The sequence below is a fragment of the Grampus griseus genome (genome assembly GCF_964374135.1).
Source record: "Grampus griseus genome assembly, chromosome: 9".
Taxonomy (NCBI): Eukaryota; Metazoa; Chordata; class Mammalia; order Artiodactyla; family Delphinidae; genus Grampus; species Grampus griseus.
In genome coordinates, this window is record NC_139003.1 from 2,874,131 (window position 1) to 2,884,072 (window position 9,942).

Here is a 9,942-nt window from a genome sequence, read left to right on the forward strand (position 1 = left end):
AATGAACAGGATAGGCACACTTCACTGGGGCTAGATTTAGTTTGCTTTTGTTGCATATTTAATTTCGCCAAAAAGCAATTTAATCTGCTAATGGAATTCTTCCTTTTTGCAGTAAGTAAAATTTGGGGAATTGTAATTTAGTAATTATAATTGAGTATTGGACTAATTTCCTCCTCAGATACAGGAGGTGCTGGGTATACAATTAAGAGCTGAGGAAAGAGATGAGCCTCCACCTTCCCCAAACTCAGGGCCATCGCTGTTCTCTGATCAGAGGGTCACGCCCAAAGGGGGCGAACCACGAGGATTTTGGGCGTGAGGATGAACTCCACCTCAAAGCGAGACTGGACCACCTCCAGAGCGACCCCCTGCCATGCCTGGGGTCAGTGTCAGCGCACCTGTGAGACACATCAGGAGCTGAAAACAATAAACCTTTTACAACCAAACTTACCACTAGGAACCCACCTGCAAGGTTTTACTTCCTGTAAGAGTAGCAAAGGGTGGGGAGCGGAGAAGTTCCTCTGATTCCCTGAGTTCATCTGATCTGGTTGGGAGCTCTAATCACAGGAGGGGGAAGAGTTTTTCTCTTGATCTGTGGGCGGTTCGTGCAGAACGTACCCAGGGGCTGCCGACCGCGAGACCTGTCTCTCTGTGTGGACCCGCACGCGTGCACACGGGGTCTGTTGAGTCCTGCCGCGCGTATGTCGAAGCTCTGTTATTAAGCTCATACACATTTGTGACCATTAGGACTTTGTGATAAATTGACCCTTTTGTTATTATGAAATGTCCCTCTTTATTTCTGGTGATACTCTGTCTGCAGGTGTCTTTGATCTGATGTTAATACAGCAACTGATGGTGTGTGCCTTTTCCCATCCTTTTGCTTTCGGCTTATCTGTGTATTTACATTTAAAGTGCATCCCTTGTAGACAGCATATCATTGGGTCTCCCTTCTTAGAGTCCACTCTGAATATCTGTGTCTTTTCTTTGGAGAGTCTGATCCTCTCCACGTATTGTAATTATTGCTATGATATGAGGTCTGTCATTTTACTGTTTGTGTTCTGATTGTCCTTTTTAAGTTGGTTGATTTTTAGAATTCTATTTTAATTTATCTATTGTCTTTTGGAGCTGTATCGTTTTTGCATTTTCTTAGTGGTTGCTCTAGGGATTACAGTGTACGTCCTCTGCTGGTCCCTGTTAAAGTTAATGTTGTATCCTTAGAGTTAATATTGTGTCATTTAGAGTTAATATTGTATCATTTCACATAAATGTAAAAATTGGCAACTGTTAAAAAAAAAACCTGTTTACCCCCAACCTACTTATGCTGTGGTTGTTGTGTGTGTTACATCTACACTGATATAAACCCTGTAACGTTGTGGTTGTTTATTTCAGCAGCTACACACATTATAAAGAAGAGAAGGCCCCCGGATCTGGGAGCTGCGTGAAGCCCTTTTCTGTGTTGTGCTGGCTCCTCACGCCGTGGTGTTTCGGCCCCTCTCGTCTTTACTGGGCTACAGTTCTTTGTGACGGGTGCCCTGAAAGCGTAGGCAGGGCCGGAGGGTCTCTTACAGACGTGTGATGACTGCCCGTTCAGAGCACAGTCAAGAGCAAAGGGGCCTCTGCTCCCCTCATACAGCGTTTGCGAAACTTGTCTCTGCAAGTCCTGTGGTTGATCCAAACTGGTTCTGAAAGGTGTGCAGTAAGAAAAGCGTTTGAAATGGAGCATTGTTTATGAGGCCGGAGAAGGATTTTATGTTCTTGCAGTCAGTACGTGTTATTCTTAAACCAGGGCTACACACACCTTTGATTTACCAGCAAGGTGCTAAGGGTACGGCTCACGTTCTAGGACTCATGTCAGAAAACAAAACCCAGCAACCTGCAAGCAAATGAAAAGATGAAACTATTAGAGGCATCAGAATAATAGGCTAGCCCCTAGGAAAGCCATCAATAATGCAGCAGATTGTGAGGGCGTTTTTCCCACTAAAGAGAATATCATAGCTGCATTTACCCTGAGCAGGGAACAACCCTCCCAGCAGAGAAGGCGGGCTGCTCAGCAGGGCTGCTTTGAGTCCCTTCTACATAAAACATGGATTTTCATCTTTTGCAAAGCCGTCAGCTTCCCCAGCTCTTATCTCTGCGTAGCAGAGCAGTGCCGGGAGAAACTTGCTGCACGGAGGGTCTCCCCTATTCTCACAGCTCCACTGCTGGGCCGTGCCCAACCCCCCCGTCCCCCCCACCCCCCCACCCCCCCAAGCCCCGAGGTGTCTGCAGAATTAACCTTGGCAACCGCTTCCGGTTTCCGGGCAAGTGATCTCATCCTCGACTATCTCTCATGGAGGGCTCCTGACGCCCAAGGACTGCCTCAGTTTTCTTGCTTCCCTACTTAGCTTTTGTCCACCCTACCCCCGTCCTGTGTGCAGAGGCCCCCAGTGACCCCTCTCTTGCCTGCACCTTCCAAAACTCTCTCCCTGCTGCTTTCTAAATTTCAAATTTCCCTTAACTTCAAGAAATTTGGTGTAGGATTCTGTCTTTCAAGAGATTTTTCAAAATCTCCTTCCCATGGTGTGAAAAAGTGGCTAGTTGTTATTTGAATTTAAATCAATCTATTTAGGAAGGGTAAAATGAGTTCCTCCTTTTTTTTTTTTTTTAAATGCCTGCTACAGTGCCGTACTTACAGAAAGCATTTAAGAATTGCTCAATATTGTTGCTGTGGATAATAAACCTCTTTTGAGAGCAGTTGGTTTTTCATTGCATAAAAAGGCGAAAGAGGAGGAAATCCAGCCTGTTCACCAAATACTTAATCAAATCTCGTCTAACGCATTGCTTCTCCAACACTAAGGTGAATGCGAATTCCCGGGGGATCCTGTTAAAATGCAGATCCTGCTGCCTGGGTCGGGGTGGGGCCTGAGATTCTGCATTCCTAGCAAGCCCCCAGGGGATGTGGACCCAAGACTCCATTGCTGTAACCTGGGAGCGGGTGTCCAGTTACTGGCACGTTAACCCACTCCCTGTCTACTTGGGAACACTGAGAATTTTCCAAGTGTTCTTTCATTAGAGCCCTACTTTTCAGCTCTTGATAACGGAGCGAGGCAACATTTCATAACTGTTTTTGTTCTATGTTTAATTGTTTTTCAATACATAATACTGATGCTAGTAAATCATGTTGGTAGAAAATTATTTCCGCTCGATTTTGTTACTCACGATTCGATCACGGACCCGCATAACAACGATCTTAACCAGCGAGAGGCCTGTGGTTTTAGTGGAGGCGAAAATGGCTGATTATAAATGCCAGTGAAAAGGACACCATCCAACCATGGGGAGCATAAACAGATGTTTGACAGGGACAGTGTTTGTCGTAGACCTGCCTTCAACAGAGAGCCAGAAACCTCGTTTGTATCAGGCCAGAGATTCTCAAACTTGAGCCTGCATTGGAGCACCCCTAGGGTGGGGGAGGGGTGCTTGTGAAAATGCAGGTCTCTGGGTCACACTCACCCTCAGCCTGTCCGATCAGGAGGATGGGGCCCGGGCATTTGCATTTCTGAAAAGTCCCAGAAGATGCTGCCATGCTCTCCTGGGACCACACTTTGAGAACCACAGGCTTTAGCCCATTCATGCAGGGTGTGATGAGGCACCTGGCAGGCGTCTTCTGTTATCTCCCACCCTAGGCTCTTGGACCCTATTTTGGCTAGTAAATATTGTTTTATGGCTTTTATTGCTAGTTTATTTAAAACATTCCTATTTCCATAGCATTTCTCGAAAAGCTCTAAATATTTTTTAATGGTTCTCAGACACGAGATTCTTGCAGAGGAACTAGAATAGTATGTTTAATTTAGACTATCCCTCATTTCCCCTTTTACCAGAGAAGAACCTAGGAAGAACAAGACTTCTCCCTGCTCCGTTCCTCCCTTGAATATGTCCAAGAGTCATCTTTAGCGCGTTCTTCTTATTTACTAGAACTGTCTACAGGTCTGTAACCAAGGCGTGCGTGTGTGTTTAATTTTAGAGGCCGTGTGGTAGAAAGGCAGGTCAGCCTCTGGATTAGGAGTTCTGAGTTCTGGCTCTGACCCAGCCACTCATCACGTGACCTGGAATAAGTTATAAACTTCTGTGAACTTCAGTCTCCTCCAACTTGAGGGGACAATCCAGAAAGCGTCAGACGCTGTTGAGACCCTGTCCAGCTCTAAGATGCTGTGGAGACCCTGTCCAGCTCTAAGATGCTGTTGAGACCCTGTCCAGCTCTAAGATGCTGTTGAGACCCTGTCCAGCTCTAAGACTCTGACCCTCTTATTCCTCCCATTTTTGGCTTCAGACGTTTTAAGCATTTTTATGTAAACTCCCAGAAAGAAGTTATACACACGTGTGTGTGTGTGTGTGTGTGTGTGTGTGTGTAATTAAACTATTGAAAACATTTCACTTGAGGTTAGAAATATTCTTATGATGTTGTGCTTCAGCAGTAAACACACTGTACGTCCCACGTGTTGAATTTGATCTCTGTGGTGCCCTGACCCCTCACTGCCTTACCTGCTCCCCACTCTTTGGATGGAATTGTTTCAACCCTATTAAACAGATACAGGTGCACATCCGGCTCCTGCACTCACCAGTGGGTACCGTCTGGAAGCCTTGGAGTTCCCGTGAGAGCTCATCTCTAAACGGTCTTGTGCCCGGGGTGGCTGCTGGTACCAGCTCGGTGCCCCCCAAGCCCCCCGCCGGCCTACTGCAGCCCGCACCTGCACTCTGCCGTCCCTCAGAGGAAAAACGTAGCTGCAGAGATAAAAGCTCCTCTAATGCAACAACGCAGATTTACTCTATCAGATTTGACTGCTTCACGTCTGATGGGCTGAGCGAAGCTGGAGGATGGGCGTCCTCTTGTGCATGTCTGGCAGGCGGTCCCCTTCCTGCCCTCTCTCTGGTCATGACCTTCAGCGGCTGCGTCAGAGCATTTGTTTGGTTCAGTGTTATCGATCGACCCTGTGGTGTCCCTTTCCCGAGCTGGGAGAGCGTCGACACAACAAATTCGAGAAAGGTCGCCTTCCAGGAGGTGGCCACGGAGGTCCTCTTCCTGGCCACTCCAGCGGGTGCTGGGAGGTGAATGCCGGGTGGGGGGATGCGGGTGTCTGCACTTCCCACAGCTGCGTTTTAAAACAGTGCCGTTCAAACTTGAGTGTCTCTTCACATCGCCCGGGGACCTTGTCCACCTGCAGGTTCTCACCAGGCAGGTCTCGGAGGGCCCAGGTTCTGCATCCTAGCAAGCTCGCAGGCAGCGCTGCTGCCGCTGGTCCATGGACCATGCTTTGAGTAGCAAGGCTTTAGGAGAAACCTCATCATAGACCTTTGTGTTTTCGTTTCAATCGTCTTCTGTTGTGTGAACTTGAGCACTATTTTGGTAAAGTGTAAACTATTGAACAAAAATGTTCATCCAAAAATAGACATCATGCTACTCTCCCTCAGCCTTATCTTTTCCTGGATTTTTTCCCCCTCACATCTTGGCAAACCAAGTTGGGAGAGAATAAAAAAATCCTTATCTGTCATGCATTTCCTTGTGAATTAGGAAGTCAAGATTGCCCATGAGTCACTAGCATGTTTATATATTGAATGTAATCAAATAACCAATGAACAGATTATTGGGGACCCCCTTCTGACTAGATTCTGTGTTAGGTGTTCAGTGCCTGCCGTTAATGAGCTCCCTTGGTGGAATCACCTTAAGAAACAAATAGTTGTCACCAAGTGTTAAATATTAGGACAGAGGTACGCCCAGTTTGCTCTGTGCTATAACATCTTACGAGGCAAAAATTAAGATGTAATTTGTAATTATTGAAGTTGCTTCTAGGACTGAGAAGAACTGGGAGAATGTTTCAAGGCTCACCTCGGCTGTCCCACCGGGACCCTCTCGGGAAGAGAGGGTTCCCCCCTCCTTGCTGCCCCACCACACATCCCTGATAATTAATGAGCACTAGTGGTATGTGGGTGGTTCCCTATTAAGCCATAAACCTTGTGAAAGTGGGGTTTGTGTCTTAGCCTCTGGTTCCCCACCGTACCTGCCACAAAGAGGTGCTCAGAAATACCAGCTGGACGGTAGCCACTGGGCTCTGGAGCCTGGAGTTGCTTTGCTCTGGACCAACATTAGGTAGGACCAGCTGGGCCACAGGAAGGGGTGAGGGTTTCCCTCCTTCCCTTCCCTGTGGTCGAAGACCCAGGGATGTGTTACCAGAAAGCCACCTCCAAACTACACGCCTTCCGGTGGAGAGGTCTTTGGCTTGAGGAGGGTGTTGTGAGCATGGAAAGGTTGACTGCTTCTCAGGCTGGGAGCGTGCGGGGGCCACTGGGTGAGGTCTGAGGTCAGTGGCCGAGTTACCACATCGATGTTAACTGGCATTTGAAAGATGTGTACTCTTTGCCTAACCTTAACTGGGAAAAACAAAGTATTGATTCGCTTCCCAGAAGCTCTGGCTGCTCCAGAGCACGTTCGTTGGCACAGGATGAGCTGCCGTCTCCGTGCTGCAGCCACACGCACAGACTTAAAAGCCTGTTTTCACTTAGAAGACGGGAGAGAAAAGCGGAGGGAAAACACTCACTGTTAAACCTGAATGAAACCCATTTGGGAGGAACATTTTTTAAAGCTTTTCTCAAACTTCACAGGGCTTTTTTCCCTTCTTCTTCCAGCCAACTTAAGGTTCTTCCCAGGGCTGAATCTGTTCATTTCCTTGGAGAAGTATCTTAGCCAAGGGTTTTGATTTTTTTTTTTAAAGCACGTTTAGGGAACCTTTTTTTTTTCCAGTGAAATACTACACCACGCCTGTTATCTAAGGAACCCAGATATCCACAGTTTCTCCAGCCTATGCCATCATTTTCCTCACTTGGCAAATAACCGAGCAAATGCGGACCTCTTATGAATGCAGGAGGGGCAACCTTTTATCGGGGCCCCCTCCCCACATATTTCTGTCCATTCCCAAGGAAGACACACCTATTCTAGGACCTCTCTGGGCTGGGGCTTGTCCCCCTAGAAACGCCTCTCACTGCAGCCCGGGCCACCCTGCTGCTGTCCTAGCACACATGCCCACCCTCCCCTAATTCTCCCAAATACCACTGACTGAGGCTGTCAGGGACAGGACATCTTACTGAAGGTTGATGGGGAAGCACCTGCCCCCCAGCTTCGTCTCCACATGCACTCACACGTGTGTGGCCGACCTGCAGTGCCCTCTGTTGAGACACTGAAATCTGTCATCTCTTCTGTGAAATGCCTCTCACTGGCATCCTCCGTAGCGCCTGTTGTCCAGCTCTCTAATAGAACTATTATAAAAACAGCTTTATTTCTCGTAAATATATCTACATATCTTCACTCCCTGATAGGCTGTCCCCTGGAGGACAGAAACCCCTTCTTATTAATCTGTTGGTGGATTAGCTGGGAGTGAGTTCAGTGGCAGGTGTGAGCAAACCACACTCTAGTGATAGAAATCACTACGGTTTGCTTATGCATCCCACGGCATGAGGTCCACAGGCAAATGGTCCAGGATCGGCCCAGCTGCTCAGCAATGCTGAGGGGGCCCAGCTCTTTCCTTCTGAGCTGCTCTCAGGATCCCAGCAAAACAGGACAATAAAAGGATGGCGCTCTCAAACGCGTGGGTGAGGAGAATTAAACAGAGGCGTGATCTAGGGATCTCTTATACGAAGGGTGGGAAGGGTTCTGGGAAACCATCAAGGGACGGAGGAGCATCCCAGGAGCTGTTCCCACCTCCAGCCTGATGGGGCAGGGCAGGGGCTGTAAGCAGAATGTGGAGAGATTTGCAGCTGCGGCTGCAGCTCTTGGAGGGCCGTCGGAAAGGAGCTGCGGCTTTCAGAAGAGGAACGCTGTCAGGGAGGAGCAAGAAATTAACCTGGTTTTCGTCCCTCCCTCCACTCTCCCGTTGGTGCCTCCCAACTTCCTCTTGAATGAATCAACTGGAAGCCAGAGGTTAAGGAAGCACTGATGCCATCCATGCAGGATAGCATCTTAGGCACTGAGCCGAGTGGAGGTGAGTGAACAGTGAATCAGGAGGAACAATGGGGCACGTCCAGCCCTCTGCCATCCTTACAGTGCGGGCTTTCTACCTGGCACTTGTCTAGCACCTCATGGTTTCAGTAGGGCTGCAGAACTCTGGGCATCACGCACATGTTCCAGCCAGTGATAATTGGGGAAAGCAAGGAGACAAAGGCTTACGTCAACTGTGTTTGGCCCTTTGTATCAGGAAAGTGAAGATTTCATGGAAGCCCCACCAGCAGACACCCCATGGGCCAGAAACGGGTCCATAGTTTTCCCTCTTAAGACTCTTAACAGGAGAGGCCTTCAATTCCCAGAGAAGTTTCACATGTTAGGCCATCAGGGGCCTAAGAACTGGCAAATCTATCAAGCCTGCTTGGCAGAAGTGGGTAATAAGTAAACCATGACTCAGTGAATAAACACAAGTGTTTGTGGTTACACTATTAGACACTACAAAGATCTGAAAAATGAAAGACAGAAACAATTTGTGATCTTAAACTAACAGCGCAGGCTGGATGTTACAGAGAGGAAGTTGTAATGTATCGTCCTTATTATTCCATATAATCTAGGGGAGAGGGCATTTGCATTCAGCATCTATCAAAAGGACCATTTTTAATGCAACATTTTGTTTCAAAAGGACCATTTTTAAAGCGGAACTTCAAGTGACGCCACGAGGAGATCTCACCCTAATACGGAAGGACTTGGAGCAGGAACCCGCGCACGGCCTCTTGCTCTTCTCGGCTGCTTGGTTAAGCTTGGTTTGCGCTGTGCCGGTGCCACGGGGGAAGCTCAGGGAGCTCACGTCCTTGTTGCCCTGTAGTAGCCGGAGTCTGTGACTGCGTGTGTAGAGCAGGGGGGCAGGGGCAGCCACCTGTGCCCGGGGGTTCCCGGAGGCCCGAAGAGAAGAGAGGGCGCGGGCGTCGAGGTGGCTGGGACGCTCCTGCGTGAGGACTTGGGGGTGATGGGATCGCGGCGGGGTGCGTGTGGCTGTAGGAGAACACCCTGCCCCGGTCGTTATCGGTTCTGTGATACGGATCTTGAACTACATTTTCCTGGCTGACCCCAGCCCTTCTGGTCATGCGGTGGGTGGGGCTAGGGGTCCTTGACTCCGTTTCTCTGCCTCGTTTATATGCCCTATGTCACTCCCTAACTTAACCACTTCTCTCAACAAACGGCACCTCCTGCACCCACAGCGCGTCCTCAGGGCTGTGTGTGTGTGCACGTGTGCATGTGTGTCCACATAGGTGTGTGTTCGCATGCATGTATTGCAGTGTACACGTGTTGGGTGTCTGCACGCATGTGTTTGTGTAGGCGCACACATCTGTGCGTGCATGTGTAAGTGTGCCCACACGCACATATGTAGGTTGCACGTGTATATACAGCATGTGCCTGCAAGTGTACAATGCACACCTCTGTGTGAATGTGTGTATATATGTTCACAGATGTGCATTATGTGCATGTAGATGTATATTTTTGTGCACACACAAGTGTGCATTGCACACATGTGTACGAGGGCATACGTGCACATGTGTATACACACACGTGGGACACATGTATACGTATGTGTGCATGCACAACATGTGTGTGAGTGTCCCTGCCCCTGGACTGAGATTCTCTGGGTTAGGAATTGCACCCGAGCATAGAGTGACTAGAAATGGGTGATTTCGAGCGTCTCCACAGCACCCTGACTTTCTTATGACCCTGATGTGAACTGCTTCCGTCCAGGGGAGCAGGCGGCCCCCCTCCCCCTGCACCTAGCACCACCACTGTGTTGGAGGCTGCTTCTCCATCGTCCCAGCCTCTCTGTGACCTGCCACTTCCCTGCTGGACAGTCCTCAGCCCTTTGCAGCCAAGTGTCTTGAGTTAGGTCAGGCAGGGCCAGTGCATTTCGTGAATAACTCAAGTGCACCAAGCACGGGGCTCAGCCCTTTCAG

General features: G+C 48.9%; 1 long non-coding RNA gene across 2 annotated transcripts; it reads right to left on the reverse strand.

The window, feature by feature from the left end:
- Positions 1-1,441: 1,441 nt before the first annotated feature.
- Positions 1,442-6,157, reverse strand: LOC309827743. 2 transcript variants are annotated; one of them, XR_014297237.1, is made up of 3 exons: positions 6,030-6,157; positions 1,796-1,870; positions 1,442-1,679 (listed from the first exon to the last, which is right to left on the reverse strand). It is a non-coding gene; the product is annotated as an uncharacterized lncRNA (long non-coding RNA). The 2 variants fall into 2 exon arrangements; XR_014297238.1 differs by lacking the exon at positions 6,030-6,157 and adding an exon at positions 4,593-4,695.
- Between the last annotated feature and the right edge of the window lie 3,785 nt (positions 6,158-9,942).